This window comes from Arachis ipaensis, chromosome B3 (genome assembly GCF_059453495.1).
Source record: "Arachis ipaensis isolate K30076 ecotype BB chromosome B3, ASM5945349v1, whole genome shotgun sequence".
NCBI lineage: Eukaryota > Viridiplantae > Streptophyta > Magnoliopsida > Fabales > Fabaceae > Arachis > Arachis ipaensis.
In genome coordinates, this window is record NC_142438.1 from 111818869 (window position 1) to 111843526 (window position 24658).

The following is a 24658-nucleotide window of genomic DNA, read 5'->3' on the forward strand; positions in this document are numbered from 1 at the left end:
TTGTCTGTTGCTGAGTGGATGATGGAAAAGGCTTGCTATTGCTAAACCTGTTTCTTCCACCATTATTAAAGCCTTGTTGAGGCTTTTGTTGATCCTTCCATGAGAGATTTGGGTGATTTTTCCATGAGGGGTTATAGGTGTTTCTATATGGTTCACCCATGTAATTCACCTCTGCTATTGTAGGGTTTTCAGGATCATAAGCTTCTTCTTCAGAAGATGCCTCTTGAGTACTGTTGGATGCAGCTTGCATTCCATTCAGACTCTGAGAAATCATATTGACTTGCTGATTTTCAATATTTTATTCTGGGCCAGTATGGCCTTCAGAGTATCAATTTCAAGAACCCCCTTCTTCTGAGGCGTCCCATTACTCACAGGATTCCTCTCAGAAGTGTACATGAACTGGTTATTAGCAACCATGTCAATGAGTTCTTGAGCTTCTGCAGGCGTTTTCTTTAGGTGAATGGATCCACCTGCAGAAGTATCCAATGACATCTTAGCTAATTCAGATAGTCCATCATAGAATATATCCAAGATGGTCCATTCTGAAAGCATGTCAGAGGGACACTTTTTGGTCAGTTTCTTGTATCTCTCCCAAGCTTCATAGAGGGATTCACCTTCTTTCTGTCTAAAGGTTTGAACATCCACTCTAAGCTTACTAAGCTTTTGAGGAGGAAAGAACTTGGCTAAGAAAGCCGTGACCAGCTTATCCCAAGAGTTTAGGCTATCTTTGGGTTGAGAGTACAACCACACTCTAGCTCTGTCTCTTACAGCAAAAGGGAAAAGCATGAGCCTGCAGACTTCAGGATCTACTCCATTAGTCTTAACAGTATCACAGATCTGCAAAAATTCAGTTAAGAACTGAAAAGGATCTTCAGATGGAAGTCCATGGAACTTGCAGTTCTGCTGCATCAGAGAAACTAATTGAGGTTTTAGCTCAAAATTGTTTGCTCCAATGGTGGGGATGGAGATGCTTCTTCCATGTAAATTGGAATTAGGTGCAGTAAAGTCACAAAGCATCCTCCTTGCATTATTATTATTTTCGGCTCATATGAAAAAGAGAGAACAGAAAAATAATAATAATAGAGATCCTTTTTACCCAGGTATAGAGGTTCCCCTATGTGAGTAGAAGAAGAAAAGAATGTAATGTAAAGAAGGGAAGAAGAGAAAATTCGAACACAGATGGAAGAGGGGGTTCAAATTTGGGTGAGATGAAGTGTTAGTAGATGAATAAATAAATAGAAGGAGATGAGAGAGAAAGAGGATTTTTGAAAATAAAATTTTGAAAAGGGATTAGTGATTTTCGAAAATTAGGAAAAAGTTAAAATTAAAATTAAAAATTGAAACAATTAATTAATTAAAAAGAATTTTTGAAAAAGAGGGAAGTATTTTCGAAAATTAGAGAGGGATAGTTAGTTAGGTAGTTTTGAAAGAGATAAGAAACAAACAAAAAGTTAGTTAGTTAGTTGAAACAAATTTTGAAAATCAAATTTGAAAAGATAAGAAGATAAGAGGTTAGCAAAGATATTTGAAAAAGATATGATATTAAAAGGTATGATTAAAAAGATATGATTTTGAAAAAGATAGGATAAAAAGATATTTTTGAAAAGATATGATTGAAATTAGTTTTGAGAAAGATTTGATTTTTTTTAAATCATAATTAATGACTTGATTCACAAGAAAATTAATTGATGATGTGATTTTCGAAAATATGATATAAAAATAAGAAAAAGATTTTGAAAATATTTTGAAAAAGATTTTTGAAATTTTCAAAAAAAAGATGGAAAAGATATGATTTTTGAAAAAGATTTGAAAAAGATAAGATTTTTAAATTGAAAATTTGATTTGACTCATAAGAAACAACTAAGTTTTAAAAAGTTTTGAAAAAGTCAACTCAAATTTTTGAATTTTATGAGTGAAAAAAGGGAAAGATATTTTTTTTTTTAATTTTTAATGATGAAAGAGAAAAACATGAAAAGGACTCAATGCATGAAAGTTATGGATCAAAACAATGAATGCATGCAAGAATGCTATGAATGTCAAGATGAACACCAAGAACACTTTGAAGATCATGATGAACATCAAGAACTTATTTTTGAAAATTTTATATGCAAAGAAAACATGCAAGACACCAAACTTAGAAATCTTTCATGTTCAGACACTATGAATGCAAAAATGCACATAAAATACAAGAAAAGACACAAAACAAGAAAACATCAAGATCAAACAAGAAGACTGGCCAAGAACAACTTGAAGATCATGAAGAACACTATGAATGCATGAATTTTCGAAAAATGCATAAAAAATTTTAGAAAAAATGCAATTGATACCAAACATAAAAATTGACTCAAGACTCAAACAAGAAACATAAAATATTTTTTATTTTTATGATTTTATAAATTTTTTTTGTATTTTTCGAAAAATTAATGTGAAAAAGAAAAATAAGGAATCCAAAATTTTTAATATGAATTCCAGGAATCTTGTGCTCTTTAGTCTAAAGCTCCAATCTGAGGGTTAGACATGGCTTAATAGCCAGCCAAGCTTTAGTATGCTATTACATGCATTGAAGTGATTAGTTGAATCCTCAGTCCAAAGGAATTCGGACATGGCTTTACAGCCAGCCAGGATTCTACATGCTTCATGAAACTCTAGAATTCATTCTTAAAAATTCTGAAGAAAAAATATATAATTTTTTTTTTGAAAATATTTTTTGGGAAAAACGAAAAAAAAAAGAAGAAAATATTTTTGAGAAATTTTTTTTTGAAAACTTTTTGAAAATAAAATAAGAAGAAAATTACCCAATCTGAGCAACAAGATGAACCGTCAGTTGTCCAAACTCAAACAATCCCCGGCAACGGTGCCAAAAACTTGGTATGCGAAATTGTTATCTGAGGTTGTAAAATTTGTTGTTCATTCTCTCCCTGGCAATGGCTCCAAAAATGGGTGCACAATAACATGGTCCAGACATAACTTCACAACTTCGCACAACTAACCAGCAAGTGCACTGGGTCGTCCAAGTAATAAAACCTTACGTGAGTAAGGGTCGATCCCACGGAGATTGTCGGTATGAAGCAAGCTATGGTCACCTTGTAAATCTCAGTCAGGCGGATATCAAATGGTTATGGAGTTTTCGAAAATAAATGATAAATAAACAGAAAATAAAGATAGAAATACTTATGTAATTCATTGGTGAGAATTTCAGATAAGCGTATAGAGATGCTTTTATTCCTCTGAACCTCTGCTTTCCTGCTGTCTTCATCCAATCAATCCTACTCCTTTTCATGGCAAACTTTATGTAAGGGCATCACCGTTGTCAATGGCTACATCCCATCCTCTTGTGAAAAAGGTCCAAATGCTCTGTCACAGCACGGCTAATCATCTGAGGTTCTCGATCATACTGGAATAGGATTCGCCCTCCTTTTGCGTCTGTCACTACACCCAGCACTCCCGAGTTTGAAGTTCATCACAGTCATTCAATCCCTGAATCCTACTCGGAATACCACAGACAAGGTTTAGACTTTCCGGATTCTCATGTATGCCGCCATCAATCTAGCTTATACCACGAGGATTCTGATTAAGAGATCCAAGAGATAATCATCCAATCTAAGGTGGAACGGAAGTGGTTGTCAGGCATGCGTTCGTGGGGGAATGATGATGATTGTCACGTTCATCACATTCATGTTGGAGTACGAATGAATATCTTATAAACGGAATAAGTTGAATTGAATAGAAAAACAGTAGTACTTTGCATTAAATCATGAGGAACAGCAGAGCTCCACACCTTAATCTATGGAGTGCAGAAACTCTACCATTGAAAATACATAAGTGATGAAGGTTCAGGCATGGCCGAATGGCCATCCCCCAAACGTGATCAATATGATCCAAAGACGAACTAAAAATCATAAGATGATCCGAAGATCTCAAATACAATAGTAAAAAGTCCTATTTATACTAAACTAGTTACTAGGGTTTACAGAAGTAAGTAATTGATGCATAAATCCACTTCCGGGGCCCACTTGGTGTGTGCTTGGGCTGAGCTTGAAGTTTACACGTGCAGAGGTCATTCTTGGAGTTGAACACCAGTTTGTAACGTGTTTTTGGCGTTCAACTCTGGTTCGTGACGTGTTTCTGGCGTTTAGCTCCAGACTGTAGCGTAGAACTGGCGTTCAACGCCCTTTTGCGTCATCTAAACTCGGCCAAAGTATAAACTATTATATATTTCTGGAAAGTCCTGGATGTCTAATTTCCAACGAAATTGGAAGTGCGCCATTTTGAGTTCTGTAGCTCCAGAAAATCCACTTTGAGTGCAGGGAGGTCAGAATCCAACAGCATCAGTAGTCCTTCTTCTACCTCTGAATCTGATTTTTGCTCAAGTCCCTCAATTTCAGCCAGAAAATACCTGAAATCACAGAAAAACACACAAACTCATAGTAAAGTCCAGAAATGTGAATTTAACATAAAAACTAATGAAAACATCCCTAAAAGTAACTAGATCCTACTAAAAACATACTAAAAATAATGCCAAAAAGCGTATAAATTATCTGCTCATCAGCCTCTCTAGTGAGAAAAAGTGCGGTGATGCCCTTGGGCCGGGGTCTCATCCTCCCTCGAATCCAGAATGATTCAGGTATAGCAATGACCTTGAGGATGGCATCCCAATCAAACTCATATTCGCATTGTGCCGACAAAATCTCTTGATATGCATCAACACCATCCGCTAACGGTCCATTCTTAAGCACACTTTGAATGGCCTCCTCTGTGATGAGAACTTGTCTTCGACGCACAAATATCGATGCAAGGGATGAGGAGTGGTAATTGGTGTAAAATTCTACCACTCAGGACAAGTTTGCTTCACGTGGCTTCCTCAATAGGAACTCCCATTGCCGCCGCTCGATGCGGGGCATGACAGGCGGAATGACATGAGCCGGAGGGGCTAGAAGAGGCTCCGCATTATAGTTCCTTACTTTGATCAAGGAGTAGGCAAGTTCGCAATAGCGGTTGGGGAACTTGTTCGGATCTCTAGCCGGATTGTCCTTTTCCAAAACATCAATGTTAGCAATGCTCCTTGTCTTATTGAGGAGGGACTTGACTCTAGGTGCTTGTTGTGCTTTGCTAGTGGACCGGGAAGGTGCTTTCTTGGACGCCTTTCCTTTGTCTTTCTTGACAACCATCTTAGAAAAGAAGGAAATGTGGCAAAATTAAACTTGAAGAAGCACCAAGAAATAATAATCATGCAAGTGATAAAGCATAAGAGAGTAGGTGACTTAGATACATGACAACTGCAATATGTAACTAAGGAAATAATGAAAATCATGGCTAATCACTAGCATGGGATGTAGGAGTGGTAAAAGCATGCAAACAATAAGCATGAGAAGCATACACTCTCAACATCAATAATCAAGAGGCAAGAGGTAAGGGATGAGCATGTAGAAATGAAGCAAGAAGAGTATTAAGCTCAATGCATATAAGAACAAGCAAGTGAATGAGAAAGAACACTAAAATAGAAGAGCTAAGTCAAATGGAACTCCAAAAAGTCATGTGGGTCTTCCATCAAACACTTGGTGTGCATCCCTTGTTATGACAAAAATGAGAGAAGGGTGACAATGTAACATCCCATAAAGCATCATCAATCGTCATAGCATGCCACACATTGTAAGGGAAAGCAATTAAGACAAACCAACTCATCAATGCAAGAGTAATCTCCACTGTTAACACCCATAAGAAAACGAAAAGGAAAGAAAAACTAACAAACAAAGAAAACATGAAAGAAAACTAACTAAGAGGAAGAGTAAGGGAATGTAACTAAGGAAAGCGAGAAGGAAAAGAGAGAGCTAAACAAGAAAAATGAAAGAAAGAAAAAAAAATGAGAGTACCTTGAAAAGAAGAGAAATGGGGTATGTAAGTGAGAAAGGAGGTAGTGAGGAATATGAGAGAGGATAGGGAAAAGAAGGGTGTGGGACCGCCGGAGGTGGTGGTCACCGTCGGTGGTGGTCGGAGGAGGGGTGGTAGAACTGGTAGGAGGGAGTAGAAGTGAAGAAGAAGGGTGATGATAAGAAGTGGGAAGAGAAATTGAAAGAAAAGGGCGCGCTGCAATGCAATTGGTCCGCGAGACCAGCGCACGCGCCATGCACGCGTGCGCGTGCATGGGCAAAAATCTGCAGGGGCACGGATGCACAGAGTATGCGTACACGCGAAGTGGGTGATAGCGGGTGTGCGCGCGAGTGCCAAGTGCGCTTGCACGTGCATCTGGGTTGTGCTCTTAGCACAAGTTGGGCACAACTTGGGCATAACTCTCGGGAAAAAGTACCGGAAAATGAATTTTCACGATCGACGCGGACGCGCACGGTGCGCTCGTGCATCGATGTGCATTTTCTCCGAGGTGCGCGTGCGCGCCAGGTGCGCTTGCGCATGAGTGGAGTCAGGCTATTGGCATGATATTGGCCCAACTTGGGCATAACTCTCGGGAAAATGGCTCAAGATTGCATTTGGCGACATCGGCGCGGACGCGGCTAGTGCGCGCACACGTGCTTTGCGCGAATGGGGCCATGGGCGCGTACGCGCCAAGTGTGCATACGCGTGAGTGGCGTTATGCCTGGGGCTCAGAATTGGCACAACATTGGCACAACTCTCTGGAAAATGACCCAGGAGCTGCGAGTGCCTATGGGCGCGTACGCGCATCCCCCCCTCCTTTTTTTTTTACAGAAACATGAAGAATGCCTAATTTTCATGAATTTAGTGGCCAAACAAGCTAAAGGAGTCAAAAATACCCAAAACTTAATGCAATACCCAAAGATGGGGTGTCTTTCTACCACACAATCAACCCATCCATGGAAAAATCAATGCAAATCTTTATGAACAAGTTATCCAAGGTAATCACAATCAAATCTAATCAAACAAAATTATTGCTAAGCAATAAAAAAACAATGGAAAATTCAAGACTATATACAAAAAGATAAAAAGGATAGATCTCACCATAGTGGGGTGTCTCCCACCTAGCACTTTTGTTTAATGTCCTTAAGTTGGACTTTCACTAGCTCATTGCTCTTTGCCAAGAGGTGCATCTTCCAAAAGGAATACCTCAATCTCCTTGTTGCTCTTTATTTACTCACCATGATACAACTTGAGACGGTGCCCATTGACCTTGAAGATGTCCAGACTTGAGGGATGGCGCAAATGGTAAACTCCATAGGGTTCCGCTTTCTCTACTTGATATGGGCCTTCCCATTTCGACCTCAGTTTTCTGGGCAACAATCTCAAATTATAATTGTAAAGGAGGACTAGATCACCAGCTCTAAATTCTTTACCTCTTATGTTCTTATCATGCACGGCTTTCATTTTCTCCTTGTAAAGTCTAGAATTCTCATAAGCTTCAAGCCTCAAACATTCTAACTCCGCTAGTTGTAGCTTCCTCTCCACTCCGGCTCAACCCAAACTTGGATTGCACTCCTTGACGGCCCAATATGCTTTGTCCTCTATCTCTACCAGTAAGTGGCAAGCTTTGCCATACACCAACCGAAAGGGACTCATGCCAATTGGCATTTTGTATGCCGTTCGGTAGGCCCATAATGCATCCGTGAGCTTAGCACTATAATCTTTCCTATTGGGTTTCACAATTCTTTCCAAGATGTGTTTAATCTCCCGATTGGAAACCTCGGCTTGGCCGTTTGTTTGTGGGTGGTAGGCCGTAGCTACTTTATGCATGATGCCATATTTCTTCATTAGCCCTTCCATTCTCTTATTGCAAAAATGTGAACCTTGGTCGCTCACAATTGCTCGTGGCGACCCAAATCTACAAATGATGTTATTCCTCACAAAGGAAATTACCACATTAGCATCATCCGTCCGGGTGGGTATTGCTTCCACCCATTTGGACACATAATCAACGGCAAGTAGAATGTAGAGAAAATCATTAGAATTTAGGAATGGCCCCATGAAGTCTATTCCCATACATCGAAAATCTCACAAAATAGCATAGTTTATTGGGAGATTTCATCCTTCTTGGAGATATTACCAAATCTAATGCATTGAGAACAAGATTCACAAAAATGAGAAGAGTCCTTGAAAAGAGTTGGCCATCAAAATCCACAATCTAAGATTTTTCTTGCCGTCCTTTGAGGTCCAAAATGGCCTCCTCCTTCGGAGGAGTGGCAAGCTTCCAAGATTGAATGGAATTCAGTTTGTGGTATGTACCTCCGAATTACTTGATCCGCCCCACATCTCCAAAGGTATGGGTCATTCCACACATAGTACTTGGATTTGCTTTTTAGCTTATCCCTTTGATGTTTGGAGAGATTAGAAGGGAAGGAGCGAGATACCAAGTAATTGGCAATTGGTGCATACCAAGGAATGGTTTCCGAGATTGCATGCAAGCCCTCAAAGGGAAAAGAGTCATCAATAGGAGTGGTATCGCCTTTGGTGTGTTCAAGGCGGCTTAGGTGATCCGCCACTAGGTTTTGCGTACCACTTCTATCCTTAATTTCCAAGTCAAATTCTTACAACAATAAAATCCATCTAATCAATCTCGGTTTGGATTCCTTCTTAGCCAACAAATACTTTAACGCCGCATGATCTGAGTACACTACCACCTTTGAACCAAGTAGATATGCTCGGAACTTGTCCAAAGCAAAAAATATGGCCAATAGTTCTTTTTCAGTGGTAGTGTAGTTGGATTGGGCTCCATCTAGTGTTTTTGATGCATAGGCGATGACATATGGATTCTTACCCTCGCATTGTGCTAATGCGGCTCCCACGGCAAAATTTAAAGCATCACACATTATTTCGAATGGCCGACTCCAATCCGGCCCTCTCACGATGGGATCTTGGGTCAATGCTACCTTGAGCTTGTCAAAAGCCTCCATGCATTTCTTACTTAGATCAAACTCAATGTCCTTTTGCAACAACCTTGATAGAGGCAACGCTACCTTACTAAAGTCCTTTATAAACCTTCGATAAAATCCTGCATGTCCAAGGAAAGAACGGACTTCCCTCTCGGAAGAGGGGTAAGGCAAGCTAGATATAACATTAATCTTTGCCGAATCTACGGAAATACCATCTTTGGAAACAATATGCCCTAAAACAATGCCTTGCTTAACCATGAAATGGCATTTCTCAAAATTCAAGACAAGGTTAGTTTTAGTACATCTTTCCAAAACTTTTTCAAGGTTATCCAAGCAATGATCAAAAGAATCACTATATACCGTGAAGTCATCCATGAATACCTCAATGCATTGCTCTAGAAAATCCGTAAATATGCTCATCATGCACCTTTGGAAAGTTGCCGGTGCGTTGCATAAGCCGAATGGCATACGCTTGTAGGCATAAGTTCCAAAAGGGCAAGTAAATGTTATTTTTTCTTGGTCCTCTAGAACAATGTGTATTTGAAAGTACCCCAAATAGTCATCTAAAAAGCAATAACGGGATTTACCGGATAATCGATCGAGCATTTGATCGATAAACGGAAGTGGGAAATGATCTTTTCTAGTGGCCGAGTTCAACCTTTGGTAGTCTATGCATACTCGCCAAGAGTTTTGCACCCGTGTTGCTATGAGCTCCCCGCTTTCATTCTTGATTGTGGTTACCCCGGACTTCTTTGGCACAACTTGAACGGGACTTACCCATTCACTATCCGAAATGGGGTAGATGATGTCTGCCTTGAGTAACCGTGTTACCTCCTTTTTGACAACCTCCAAAATGGTAGGATTCAATCGTCTTTGAGGTTGTCTTATGGGTCTCGCTTCTTCTTCTAAAAAGATCCGGTGCTCACACACTTGGGGACTTATCCCCACTAGATCCGCCAAGCTCCACCCTATTTCCCTTTTGTTCTTCCTCAAAATACATAGCAACTTCTCTTCTTGTTGATGATTTAGTTCCCTTGCTATAATCACCGAAAACTTGTGGGCTTTATCAAGGTATGAGTACTTTAGGTGGGGCAGTAGTGGCTTCAATTCTAGCTTTTGTTCTTGACTCAACACTTGAACTTCTTCACTTGGGTCTTCACTATTTTCTTCAATCACATGTTTCTCATCTAGCTTTGCATAATGCACTTCGGCCACAATGTTGTCAATTAGGTCACACCGGAATATGGAATGGTTCTCCGGTGGGTGCCTCAATGCTTCTTCTAAGCTAAAACTTACAACTCTCCCATCTATCTCAAATGAGTAAGTTCCCAAATGGGCATCCAACTTGAATCTAGAGGTCCTCAAAAACGGCCTCCCAAGTAGGATAGATGATGTCCTTTCGGATTCAATTGGTGGCATCTCAATGATATGGAAATTAATTGGAAATATCAAACCCTTTATGTTGACCAACACATCCTCCACAATACCCATCACGGTTATTATGCTCTTGTCCGCCAAGACAAACCTAGCTGCCGACCGCTTTAACGGTGGGAGCTTCAATATATGATAAACGGAAAGAGGCATAATGCTAACGCATGTACCGAGGTCACACATACAATCAATGAATTGAATCCATCAATGACACAAGAGACTAAATAAGGGCCCGGATCAACACACTTTTTCGGGATGGCTCCCATGAAAGCCGAAATAGAACTCCCCAATGGAATGGTTTCTAACTCTTAAATTCTATCTTTGTTCATACACAAGTCCTTAAGAAACTTCGCATATTTAGGCACTTGATGTATAACATCAAAGAGAGGGATAGTTACCTCCACTTTCTTGAACATTTCCACCATTTTTGGGTCAAGTTCTATACGCTTCTTAGCCTTTCTTGCCAATGTAGGAAATGGGATTGGTTGGGCCACTTCCTCTAAGACTTGCTCCTTTCTAGGGGTTTCACTCCTTGGTTGAGGGTCTTCACCTTCAACTATCACATGTGCTTCCTCCTCCTCTTCAATTTCTTCTATCTCAACTCTATTCTCCTCTTGAGTGACTATCATTGGACTAGTTGCCTTTGGGTCCCTTTCTTTCAATTGAGTTCTGGACCTCAAGGTTACAGCGTTGATGCCACCCTTGGGGTTGGGTAGAGGTTGAGAAGGTATGGCACTAGAGTTTGGAGCTTGAGGAGTGGAAGTAAAAGGTGGCTCCATACGAGCAATGAGGGCTTGGAGGGTGGAAGTGAGACCATTAAGACTTGAGTTATGTGTATTTTGGAGTTCTTTTTTCCCTTGGAGTATGGATCAGAGTGTGTCATCTTGATTTGGGGAAGTGGAAGGGTAGGTGATTTGTGGTGCTTGTGATTGGTTGGGTGGAAGTGGTTGTCTATGAGGTGGTATGTAGGTTTGGTAGTTTCTTCCTTGGTTTGGTTATTAATTTGGAGGGTTTTGTGAGTATCGGTTTTGTGGAATGTTGTTGTTCCATCTTTGGTTACCTCCATTGTCCCTTCCTCCTTGTTGATAATTGTCCTGCCAACCTTGGTTGGAGCTATCCTTCTAACCTTGATTAAAGTTGTTACTCCCTTGGTTATAACTGCTTCCTTGTTGGGGGTACCCTTAGTTGTAATTGCTCCCTTGTGAATGGTATCCTTGATTAGCACGTTCATAGTAGGAGCGATCATAGAAGTTGTGGGTAGCCGCTAGAGTGTTATCTTCTTGGAGACTTGGACATTCATCCGTGTAGTGGGAGTAACATGAGCAAATACCGCATACTTTTTGGGGGACCAATTGTTGGCTTGGTTGGTGTTGAGGAGGTGGTTGTTGTTAGGATGGAGGTTGTTGTTGATTCACTTGGAGTTGCTTTAGAAGACTTGTCATCTCACACAAGTTCTTGGTAAGGGTGGCGGTCTCACCACTAGAAGAGACTTCATTCACGGCCCTTGGGCCATGTTGAGTGGATTTGGCCAAGTCGGTAATGATTTGCCATGCCTCCTCTGCCGTCCTATACTTTGACAAAGAACCGTTGCTTGAGGCATCCAATAGATTCTTATCTTGCTTCCTCATGGCTTGGCACACATAGCTAAGCAATACTTGAGTGTCAATCATGTGGTTGGGACATGAGTCAAGAAGTTTGCGAAACCGTTCCCAATATTCATATAGTGTTTCCATCTCGCCTTGTACAATACAAGAGATCTCCTTCCTTAGCTTGTCCGTCATTTCTATGGGCATGAATTTATCAAGGAATTATCTTCTAAGCAAGTTCCAATCGGAGACAACATCACTAGGTAAGGTATAAAACCACTCCTTAGCTCTTCCTTCAAGAGAGAAAGGGAAGGCAAACAACCATATGACCACTTCATCGGATCCTTCCCGCCTAGTGGTTGAGCATACACCATGAAAGTCCTTGAGGTGTCTAATTGGATCTTGTGCGGGAAGTCCATGGAACTTTGGTAGAAGATTGATGAGAGCGGTCTTGAGTTCAAAGTTTGCATTCAAGTTAGGATGAAGCACATGAAGAGGTTGAAGAACAAAATCCGGTGCACCCGCTTCCTTGAGAGTAACTCTCCTTGGAGCAGACATTTCGATAACACCTAGATCAAAAGAAGAACTATTAGTAGTATCAACGGAAGAGTAATTAGTGCCTTCGTTGGATGACGGTGATATGTTTGGTGAATTGGTAAAAACCTTTTCACCTTCCTCAAAGTCTAACCGCCTCCGAGCTTGCCTAATATGAAGCAAAGTTCTTTCAATTTTCGAATCAAATGGTGCTAAGCTCAGATTTGGTAGTGAACGCGTCATACAATGAAGGAGATAAGAAGCTCATGACATCAAGTGATAGTTAAGCAAAGACTAATCCTAACTAAGAATCAAACAAACAAACAATCAAGAGAGAAATGCAAGTATCCACATATTAACATATTCACACTAACCAATAGAATGGCACACATAAGCAAGTCCCCGGCAACGGCGCCATTTTGATGGACGTAATATTCTTATGCCGGTTAGAAATTAGCAATGAATCTAATCATGAGTATAGTCTAACCAACACATAAATATCGCATCAAACAATTCTAAGATCTATGACTGAGAGTATTCATCCCGGGTTGTTCTCCCTAGAATTTGCCTTAGAATGCGCATCATTGATTAGGAAGTCTTTTGTAGTTTTGAGAGTTGGTGCAAGAAATCAAGCTAACAAAAGTAGACAAGCAATTAATTGAAATAAAGCCTTGGCTAGGGGTAAGCATTGGAGGTTCCATCATTATAGTTTCCTTCAATTGAGAGAAGGATTGATTGTTGCTTCACTTAGTTAACCCCCTAATAATGGAGGAAAGTCAAGTGAAAATAACTAACTTGAGTTACAAGTGCTAGTCTCACCCTAGGGAAGTCTAGCTTTAGTGCACTCCAAGTCAATTAGCAATTCTCAATTCCTAATCAACAATTGATATCCACTACTCAAGTGTCTCTGATAAACCACTATTTTATGGTTTATCATGTGCTTAATTGTGTGGTTTTATCAAGATCTTTACCCACTTATTCATATGATTGGCATGCATTTATATTTCCTTCCTAAAATTATTACATGATTGAAAACTTGCTTCCTAGAGACTTTTAATTATGTATTTTAATTCTCCTTTATTCCATTCGATGTCGTGATCTGTGTTAAGTGCTTCAGGCTTTATAGGGCATGAATGAGTTGGAAATTGGAAAGGAAGCTTGCAAAAATGGAAGGAACACAAGAAATTGAGGAGATGACCAGCGAGAAGTGACGTGGCCGCATGGCTCACGCGACCGCGCGAAAGAGAAGAAATCGCAGTGACGTGGCCGCATGGCTCACGTAACCGCGCGGATTGGAATAGCATAAGTGACGCGGAGGCGTGGACAACGCACCCGCGTGGCAAAGCAAAACACCGAATGACGCGTCCGCATGAATGACGCGATCGCGTGACGTGTGCGATCTGCATAATCTGCAGAATTCGCTGGGGGCGATTTTGGGCCCTGTTTTGACCCAGTTTTCAGCCCAGAAAAGCAGACTAGAGCCAGAGAATATGGAGAAACCAAAAACAACATTCATTATACACAATTTTAGTTTTTTAGATCTAGTTTTACTCCTCCTCTAGGTTTTTCTCTTTACACATTCATAGTTCTTAGGATTTTATTTCTATTGCTTTTTGCATTGGGATATTGAGAAGAGTTATTACCTCATCAAGACTTCGTCATTCTAGTTCGTTTTCTTTACTTGGCTTTACTCTTCCATGTCCTTTAATTTACTCAATTTTACTATTGGATTATTTTAGAATTTATTAATACAAGAATTACTTTTATTTTTAATTGATTCCCTTGAGTTTTATCTATCATATCTTTCTTTAATTCCCTTTCCTATGTTATGAGTTCTACATTCACAATGAGCGACTAGTTCCCTAACTTGATGGGGAGTTGATTGAAAGGAACCCTTGAGTTGGGATGCTTAAAAGAAAAATTGTAATTAGGTTTATTGTTGGGATGCTTTCTAGTCATTGACACTAATCCTTTTCAATTGAACGGATTGGAACTTGTGAATAGAAACAGCATTCCAACTTGTTTGACTTTTCCTTACCTAGTAAGGGATAACTAAACAGAACAACCTTCAATTATCAATTAATCTTGAGAGTACTTCAACAAGAATAGGGCTTCCAACTAATCTACTCCCAGTCAAGGCTTTTATTTAAATTATTTAATTTCTCTAATTTAATTTCCTATATTTATTCAACTCAAACTCTTTTTGAAAACATCCGATTAATAAAATAGCACACCTTTCCGCAACTCGTTGGGAGACGACCTGGGATTCATACTCCCAGTATTTTAATTTTAATTTTTGTGACAACCCTTCTAAATTTATAAGCGGATTTCTGGTTGGTTGAGAACTATACTTGCAACGTATATCTTATAACAATTCTTGACTCGCCAATTTTCGCCCCGTCAAGTTTTGGCGCCGTTGCCGGGGAGTTGCAATAGAGTGCTAAAGTTATTAATTGGAATTTATTTATTTGTATTTTATTTTATCTTGCTACTATGAGCTGCTTGTTTCTTTCGCTAGATGACGCGTTAACTTCCTGATCCAAGCTTGCCAGTATTCGATCCTGAGATTGAAAGAACTATTTCACGAATAAGGCAAGCTCGGCGTCGGTTAGTCCTCTCTGAGGGCGGATCTGAAACGTCATTTGAGGAAGAAACCAGCCCCCGTTCTACTGATTCGGTTGATTTACGTGCAGGTGACATGGCAGAACCTAGGAGAGTTACTATCCAGGAGGTTGGAGCCCCTGATTTTACAATGCAACCATTTCAAGCGCATCACCCAGCGGTGGCTACAGACTTTGAAATAAAGACTGCACTGCTCAATTTGATGCCCAAGTTTCATTGCTTACCTGCTCAAGAGCCTATCAAGCACCTGAGAGATTTTCAAGCAGCCTGTTCTACTGTCAGGAGTGATGGTGCATATGAAACTTCAATTTTGTTAAAAGCTTTCCCGTTTTCTCTTGAGGGAAAGGCAAGAGAGTGGTACTACACTCAACCCGCAGCAACTGTATCCAACTGGGATACACTTAGAAAAGAATTCTTGGAAAAATTCTTTCCAGCTGAAGTTACTAATAAACTGAGGAAAGATATTTCCATGATTGTTCAGGACGAATCTGAGACTCTCTATGAATACTGGGAGCGCTTCAATAATCTTCTGGAAGCTTGCCCCCACCATATAATTGACAAGATAGTGTTACTCGGTTACGTCACACAGGGCATGAGGCCCCAAGATAAGACCACGTTGGAAAGTGCTAGCAATGGGTCTATGAAAAAGTACAAGACCACTGATGAGGCATGGCAATTGATCAGCGACTTAGCTGATTCCACTCGGAATCACAGGCAAAAGCAAGGCCGTTCAAAAGCCATTGCAGAGGTATCCTCTAGTAGAGAGATTGCTGCTCTAACTCAGAGTATCTGTGAAATGACCAACTTGCTGAAGCAGATGCAATTGAGTCAACAACAAGTTCAACAAGCTCAACCTTCTCCACCACAACAAAGCCAACAGTTAGTCCCACAGAGAGTTTGCGGAATCTGTGCTGATTATAGCCATTATACTGACGAATGTCCGCAGCTTCAGTCAGAAGACAACACCGTGGCAGCCACTCATAACTTCTATGACCGCCCCAACCAAGGGTACAATCAAGGTGGCAATTACAACCACAGATGGCAGGACAATTCTAACCAGAATTGGAGGGAAAACAACAACAACAAAGGAGGCAGAGACAATCAAGAAAATCAGAGGTGGAATAATAACAACAACAGGCAGCAGAACCAGAACCAGCCTTACAGAGCACCTCACCTGAGGCAATCCCAAGGACCATAGAATACCCAACAGCAGACCTCTCAAATTACTTATCCTTCTTCATCTGCTAATGATAACTTACTACAATCTATTGATCGGAGACAACAGACCATGGAAAATAACCTTTATGCTACACTAAATGGTCTGAACTCTACCCTGCAAGCTCTTGTCTCACAGATTGGATCAATGAATAACTCCAATAACCAGCCTTTGAGCTCTAGTGGAATTCCCTCTCAACCATTACCCAATCCAAAGGGTGGCATTAATGCCATCACCCTAAGGTCCGGAACTACACTGCAGGAGAGGAATCAGGAGGAGCCAAGCCCACCAGAACACACCTCAGCTGAAGAGGTAGTGGAAATAGAAGATGTTGAAGAGGAAGAGGACATACAGGACATAGATGAAAAAGAAGAAGTTCAACCACAGGAGGAAGCACCACAGGGCGCAGACACTGCAGAAGATACCACTCTCATTCCATTTCTACAACTTGCAAGGAAGCCCAGGAAGCAGCTGGAACCTGACCCCAAAATAGTAGAAATATTCAAAAAGGTTGAGGTAACTGTTCTTCTTTTTGATGTTATTCAACAGGTACCTAAATATGCAAAGTTTCTAAAGGATTTATGTATACATAAAGACAAAATTAATGAATTAGAAACTAATCCTTTAGGTAGTTCCATATCTGCTTTAATGGGAGGTTTACCTGAAAAGTGTAGTGACCCAGGTCCATGTATGGTTAATTGTACTATTGGTGGTGTAGTATTTTCTGACTGCATGTGTGATTTAGGAGCATGTGTGAGTATAATGCCTTTGTCTATATATGATATTTTGAGGCTCCCCCCCCCCTTAAAAAGGTCGGCAGCTCGTTTTGTGTTAGCAGATAAAAGCATTATTACAGTGGCTGAAGTTGCTGAAGATGTATTAGTGGGCATTAAGGGGCTCACATTTTCCATTGATTTTTATATCCTGGAGATGCCCCAAAATGACTAAGAGAAGCCGTCATCAATCCTACTCGGAAGACCATTCCTTAAGACCTCGAAGTTCAAATTAGATGCTTTTTCAAGAACATACTCTTTTGAAATAGATTGCCGAGTAATAATTTTCAATCTAAATGGAGTGATGAAGCATCCTCCGGAGGATCATTCTATCCTCCAGTGTGACGTTATAGATGAAACCGTGGCTGAAGTTCACCAGGAGGAATTTGAAGAGAAGTACATAGGACAAGGTCCAAGTGTGGGGACATTCTCAGAGGACAATGACAGTGCTTTACCATTGTTACCAGCTCCAGACAACCCAGAGCCTAACCATGATCAGAAGTTATAATTAAAACCCCTTCCTCCACACCTCAAATATGCTTACCTTGAGGACGAGCAGAAGTTTCTAGTTATCATTGCAAGGGAACTCACTTCTCAACAGGAAGAGCAGTTACTTAGTGTGCTGAGAAGGCACAAAAAGGCAATTGGTTGGAGTTTGGCAGACATAGTAGGCATCAACCTTCAAGTCTGTGAGCATCGGATATTTTTAGAAGAATGAGCAAGACCTGTCCGTCAGCTCCAGAGAAGACTAAACCCCACTATCTTAGAGGTTGTCAAAAAGGAAGTGACCAGACTACTGGAGACAGATATCATCTATCCCATCTCAGACAGTGAATGGGTAAGCCCAGTACAAGTGGTGCCCAAGAAGTCTGGAGCCACTACAGTGAAGAATGAGCATGGAGATCTCATTGCAACCAGAGTTCAGAATGCCTGGAGGGTCTGCATTGACTACAGATGCCTCAATCAGGCCACTCGTAAGGATCACTATCCTCTTCCATTCATTGATCAAATGCTGGATCGCCTGTCAAGCAAATCACATTATTGTTTTTTAGATGGTTACACAGGTTATTTCCAGATTCATATAGCTCCTGAGGATCAGGGAAAGACCACTTTTACATGTCGTTTTGGGACTTATGCTTACAAGAGAATGCCCTTTGGCTTGTGCAATGCACCAGCTACCTTCCAAAGGTGCATGATGAGTCTTTTCTCTTATCTTATTGAGGACTGTATGAAAGTTTTTATGGATGATTTTAGTGTATATGGCGATTCCTTTAGCCTTTGCTTAGATGGATTATCTAGAGTATTAGATAGATGTGTCAGTACAAACCTTGTATTAAATTTTGAAAAATGTCACTTTATGGTAAAACAAGGTATTGTACTAGGACATGTTGTGTCTAATACTGGCATTTTTGTAGATCCAGCAAATGTGGATGTTATTTCTAGTTTACCTTACCCCTCTTCTGTGAGGGAAGTCCGTTCGTTCCTTGGCCATGCAGGTTTTTACAGGAGATTCATTAAGGACTTCAGTAAGGTAGCTCTTCCCTTATCCAGACTACTGCAGAAGGATATTGAATTCGAGTTCAGCGAGGATTGCAAACAAGCATTTGATAAGCTGAAGACCGCCCTGACTCAAACTCCAATTGTGAGAGGACCAGACTGGAGCCAGCCATTTGAAATAATGTGCGACGCCTCCAACCATGCAGTAGGAGCAGCACTGGCTCAGCGTGAAGGTAAGGACCCCTTTGTTATTGCTTAGGCGTCTAAAACTTTAGATGCCGCTCAATCCAATTACACTACTACTAAGAAAGAGCTTCTTGCTATTGTTTTTGCTCTGGATAAATTCCGAGCCTATTTACTTGGTACGAAGGTAGTAGTGTACTCAGACCACGCAGCTCTAAAGTATCTATTAGCTAAAAAGGAGTCTAAACCAAGGCTTATACGTTGGATACTGCTATTACAAGAATTTGATTTAGAAATTAAGGATAGGAGTGGTAACCAGAATTTAGTGGCAGACCATTTGAGTTGCCTTGAGCACATTACAGATGACCCCACTCCTATAGCTAATAATTTCCCATTTGATAACCTGCAAGCAGTATCTGAGGTAGTCCCTTGGTATGCACCTGTAGCTAATTATCTAGTTAGCCGCACCTTTCCTCCATACTTTTCTAAGCATCAAAGAGACAAGCTGAAAAGCGAGTCTAAGTATTATATATGGGATGACCCATATTTATGGAGATGTGGTGCTGACCAGGTAATTAGACGGTGTGTGCCTCAATTAGAATTCCAGTCCATCTTAGAGGCTTGTCACTCGTCTGAGAGTGGAGGACATTTTGGCCCTCAAAGAACAGCTAGAAAAATCTTAGACTGTGGATTCTGGTGGCCTACTCTTTTTAGAGACGCTGCTGAATTTTGTAGATCTTGTTTCCCATGCCAAAAATTTGGTAATATATCCAAGAGGGACGAGATGCCTCAACAAATTATGCTTTTCTGTGAAATTTTTTATGTTTGGGGCATTGACTTCATGGGTCTATTTCCAAATTCTAATGGTTATTTTTATATATTGCTAGCTGTGGATTACGTTTCCAAATAGGTGGAAGCAATTCCTACCCGCACTGATGATGCTAACACTGTTGTTTCCTTTGTGAGAAACCACATTATTTGTCGCTTTGGATCACCACGAGCAATCGTGAGCGATCAAGGCACCCATTTTTGTAACAGGAGACTAACAGGATTAATGAAGAAGCATGGGATAATTCATAAGGTTGCAACAGCCTACCATCCTCAGACTAATGGGCAAGCCGAGGTGTCAAACAGAGAGATAAAGCGTATCTTGCAGAAGATAGTCAAACCTCATAGAAGAGATTGGAGCACCAGGCTACAAAATGCACTCTAGGCATACAGAACCGTATACAAAACACCCATTGGGATGAGCCCTTTCCACTTAGTTTATGGAAAAGCTTGTCATCTCCCTAGATTTGAGCCTTTATGCATGGTTACATTATTTAACCATAATTATTTTATTCTTGTGTGTTTACTTCTCTATGATTGTAATCTATATTTTGTTTCATCCTATATGTCCAATGTTTATTATATTTGTATGCTTGCATATGATTGAGGCCATTATTTGTTTAAACTCACTTATCCAAATTAAACCTACCCTTTTAATTACCTTTGTTAGCCACTTTGAGACTTTAAATCCCATTTGTTCTATATTTTACCACATTACTAGCCTTAAGCGGAAAAACAATTATATATCCCAAACTGAATCTTTGGTTAGCTTAAGATAGAATTGTGTATGCTAATTAAGTATGGGAAATTGTGGGAACAAAAGATAATAAGGGAATGTGTCATGATAATATAATGGGAATTTGGACACCTACTCATGTGAAACTATAAGAATCGAAAATCTATGTGCATTGATAAGCTATGTTTATTTTTATGTTTATGTAAAAAAAAACCAAAAAAAAAAACGAAAAATATTCAATAAATAAATAAGGGGACAAAATTACTCCAATGTTAAGTTAAGAATTCAAAGATCAATGCATGTATGATAAAATTAAGATAAAAAGTTGATACATGAGTATGGAATGTGAAAGGGAAATTCTGAGTAGCTAGGTATGAATTCTAAAGTTATATAGAATATATATATGTTATGTTAAAGCTTGGGTTAATTAAAGATTCAGTTTATAAGCTTACTTAGCCATACATGTATCCTTACCATTACCTTGGCCCCATTACAACCTTGAAAAGACCTCATGATGTTTGCATTGGTATATTAAATGTTGTTGATTGATTAGGAGAAGAACAAAAGTTAGAGAGCATAATTAGAGAAGGATAGAGTGATTACCCTATACACTAGAGGGATTAGAGCGTACATACATCATCAGTGAGGGTTCAATGCTTAAAATTTTATGTTCCCTGCTTTCATGAGCTACCTTCTTGCATTTTTATCTGTTTTTACTATATGAGAATTGAATTAGTGAAATTTGATTTGTAATTGTTTTGAAGAGCTTATTTACAATTGATCAAGTAGACAAGAATCATATAGTTGCATTCACATATATAGGTTGCATTGCATTGCATGAGTTTTACATGTTCCTACTCATTTATTTCATCTCCTTCAACTAAGCATGAGGACATGCTAATGTTTAAGTGTGGGGAGGTTGATAAACCACTATTTTATGGTTTATCATGTGCTTAATTGTGTGGTTTTATCATGATCTTTACCCACTTATTCATATGATTGGCATGCATTTATATTTCCTTCCTAAAATTATTACATGATTGAAAACTTGCTTCCTAGAGACTTTTAATTATGTATTTTAATTCTCCTTTATTCCATTCGATGTCGTGATCTGTGTGTTAAGTGCTTCAGGCTTTATAGGGCATGAATGAGTTAGAGATTGGAAAGGAAGCTTGCAAAAATGGAAGGAACACAAGAAATTGAGGAGATGACCAGCGAAAAGTGACGCGGTCGCATGGCTCACGCGACCCCGCGAAAGAGAAGAAATCGCAGTGACGCGGCCGCATGGCTCACGCAACCGCGCGGATTGGAATAGCATAAGTGACGTGGAGGCGTGGACGACGCGTCCACGTGGCAAAGCAAAACGCCGAATGGCGCGTCCACATGAATGACGCGATCGCGTGACATGCGCGATCTGCATAATCTGCAGAATTCGCTGGGGGCGATTTTGGGCCCTGTTTTAACCCAGTTTTTGGCCCAGAAAAGCAGACTAGAGCCAGAGAACATGCAGAAACCAAAAACAACATTCATTCTACACAATTTTATTTTTTTAGATCTAGTTTTACTCCTCGTCTAGGTTTTTCTCTCTACACATTCATAGTTCTTAGGATTTTATTTCTATTGCTTTTTGCATTGGGATATTGTGAAGAGTTATTACTTCATCAAGACTTCGTCATTCTAGTTCGTTTTCTTTACTTGGCTTTACTCTTCCATGTCCTTTAATTTACTCAATTTTACTATTGGATTATTTTAGAATTTATTAATACAAGAATTACTTTTATTTTTAATTGATTCCCTTGAGTTTTATCTATCATGTCTTTCTTTAATTCCCTTTCCTATGTTATGAGTTCTACATTCACAATGAGCGAATAGTTCCCTAACTTGATGGGGAGTTTATTGAAAGGAACCCTTGAGTTGGGATGCTTAAAAGAAAAATTGTAATTAGGTTTATTATTGGGATGCTTTCTAGTCATTGACACTAATCCTTTTCAATTGAGCGGATTGGAACCTGTGAATAAAAACAACATTCCAACTTGTTTGACTTTCCTTTACTTAGTAAGGGATAACTAAACAGAACAACCTTCAATTATCAATTAATCTTGAGAGTACTTCAACAAGAATAGGGCTTCCAACTAATCTACTCCCAGTCAAGGCTTTTATTTAAATTATTTAATTTCTCTAATTTAATTTCCTATATTTATTCAACTCAAACTCTTTTTGAAAACATCTGATTAAAAAAATAGCACACCTTTCTGCAACTCGTTGGGAGACGACCTAGGATTCATACTTGAAGAACTGAAGATTGATGGTTTAGAGGTTATAAAAACTCTCGTTGTAAGTATAGTTACTAAACCAAGCAATCAACCTTTCTTACAAATGTTTTGGGTATCACGAGTAACAAACCCCTAAATAAATTGTTAACCGAAGTATTCAAACCTCAGGTCGTCTTCTCAAGGAACTGCAGGGAAGTATGTTCTTATTATTGGTTATGGAGGTTGTAAAATCGGGGTTGAGAGTAAAGAGTAGATATGACAAATAACTTAAATAGCAATTAAAATAAATAAATACTGTAAAGCAAACTTTTGGCAAGGTAAGAGAAATCGGAAGTCCAACTTAGTTATTCCTCTCAACAATAGTGAAAGTTGAATCTTAATTCCACTTAGTTAACCTTTATTAAAGTAAAGGAAAGTCAAGGGACTAATTAGTTTGACGTTCGAATCCTATTTATTTCCTAAGAAAAATTTGGGATTATTGAAGTTCAGTTTAATTAGCAAGATAACGATTATCAATTATGCTGAGTTTGACAACTGTTGAGTTACTGATTTCTTAACCAAGACCAAAGAGGGAAAAAGTAAATTGCTGGAATAGAATGTCTTCAGATCGGAAACAATGATAACATAAATTAAAAAGAGCAATCATAAACTGAAAATACCTCGAATATTATTAATTCAAATAATAATCTATAACATGGAATAATTTATAAGCCAATTGGGCAACATCTGTAGATACGAATAAAAGCATTAAAGTAAAAGTAGCATAGAAACATGAATTAAAGTAAATATTAAACCTGGATCGAGAGTCACTCTTAAAAACTAAGAGAAGTCCTAAATCCAAATCCTAAGAGAGAGAGGAGAGAACCTCTCTCAAACTAAATCTAAATCATGAAAAGTAATAAAAATACGAGCTCTCTTTGAATGGATGCATTCCTCCACTTTATAGCCTCTAGTCTGTGTGTTATGCACCTGGATCTGGGCCAAAAGGGCTTCAGAAATCGCTGAGGGCGTATTCTGTAAATTCTGATACGTGGCCTCTGTCACGCGTCCGCGTGGGTCACGCGGTCGCGTCATCTGGAGCTTTCCTTGTGGTGCGGTCGCGTCGGTCACGCATCCACATCGAATGCGCTATGCTCAAGTCGCGCGGCCGCGTCAGTCATGCGGCCGCGTCGTTGCTTCTTCACTCCTGGCACGCGATCGCGTCGTCCATGCGATCGCGTGGATGCCAGTTTCTTCAAAACTCCGTTTCGCACTTTTCTTCCATTTTTGTACGTTTTCTTTTCCATCCTTTAAGTCATTCTGCCTTAGAAAATCTGAAACTACTCAACACACTAATCACAGCATCGAATGGAAGTAAAGGTAATTAAAATAATTAATTTTAAAGCTTAGGAAACATGTTTTTCACATACATCACATAATAAGGAAGGGAAAGTAAAACCATGCAATTAATATGAATAAGTGGGTGAAGGATTGAATAAATCACTCAAACTAAGCACAAAATAACTCATGAAATATGGATTTATCAATACTCCCAGTATTTTAATTTTAATTTTTGTGACAACCCTTCAAAATTGATAAGCGGATTTCTGGTTGGTTAAGAACTATACTTGCAACGCATATCTTATAACAATTCTTGACTCGCCAATTTTTGCCACGTCAATTTTTGGCGCCGTTGCCAGGGAGTTGCAATAGAGTGCTAAAGTTATTAATTGGAATTTATTTATTTGCATTTTATTTTATCTTTCTACTATGAGCTGCTTGTTTTTTTCGCTAGATGACGCATTCACTTCCTGATCCAAGCTTGCCAGTATTCGATCTTGAGATTGAAAGAACTATTTCACGAATAAGGCAAGCTCGGCGTCGGTTAGTCCTCTCTGAGGGCGGATCTGAAACGTCATTTGAGGAAGAAACCAGCCCCCGTTCTACTGATTCGGTTGATTTACGTGTAGGTGACATGGTAGAACCTAGGAGAGTTACTATCCAGGAGGCTGGAGCCCCTGATTTTACAATGCAACCGTTTCAAGCGCATCACCCAGTGGTGGCTACATACTTTGAAATAAAGACTGCACTGCTCAATTTGATGCCCAAGTTTCATGGCTTACCTGCTCAAGAGCCTATCAAGCACCTGAGAGATTTTCAAGCAAC

The 24658-nt window shown here is 39.6% G+C and overlaps 2 non-coding genes across 2 annotated transcripts; one reads left to right on the plus strand and one right to left on the minus strand.

The window, feature by feature from the left end:
* The first annotated feature begins 546 nt into the window (after positions 1–546).
* LOC148572054 (small nucleolar RNA R71) lies at positions 547–654 on the plus strand. The gene has a single exon (XR_015907890.1). It is a non-coding gene; the product is annotated as a small nucleolar RNA R71 (small nucleolar RNA).
* Positions 655–15455: 14801 nt separating this feature from the next.
* On the minus strand, positions 15456–15562 carry LOC148572055 (small nucleolar RNA R71). The gene has a single exon (XR_015908741.1). It is a non-coding gene; the product is annotated as a small nucleolar RNA R71 (small nucleolar RNA).
* Between the last annotated feature and the right edge of the window lie 9096 nt (positions 15563–24658).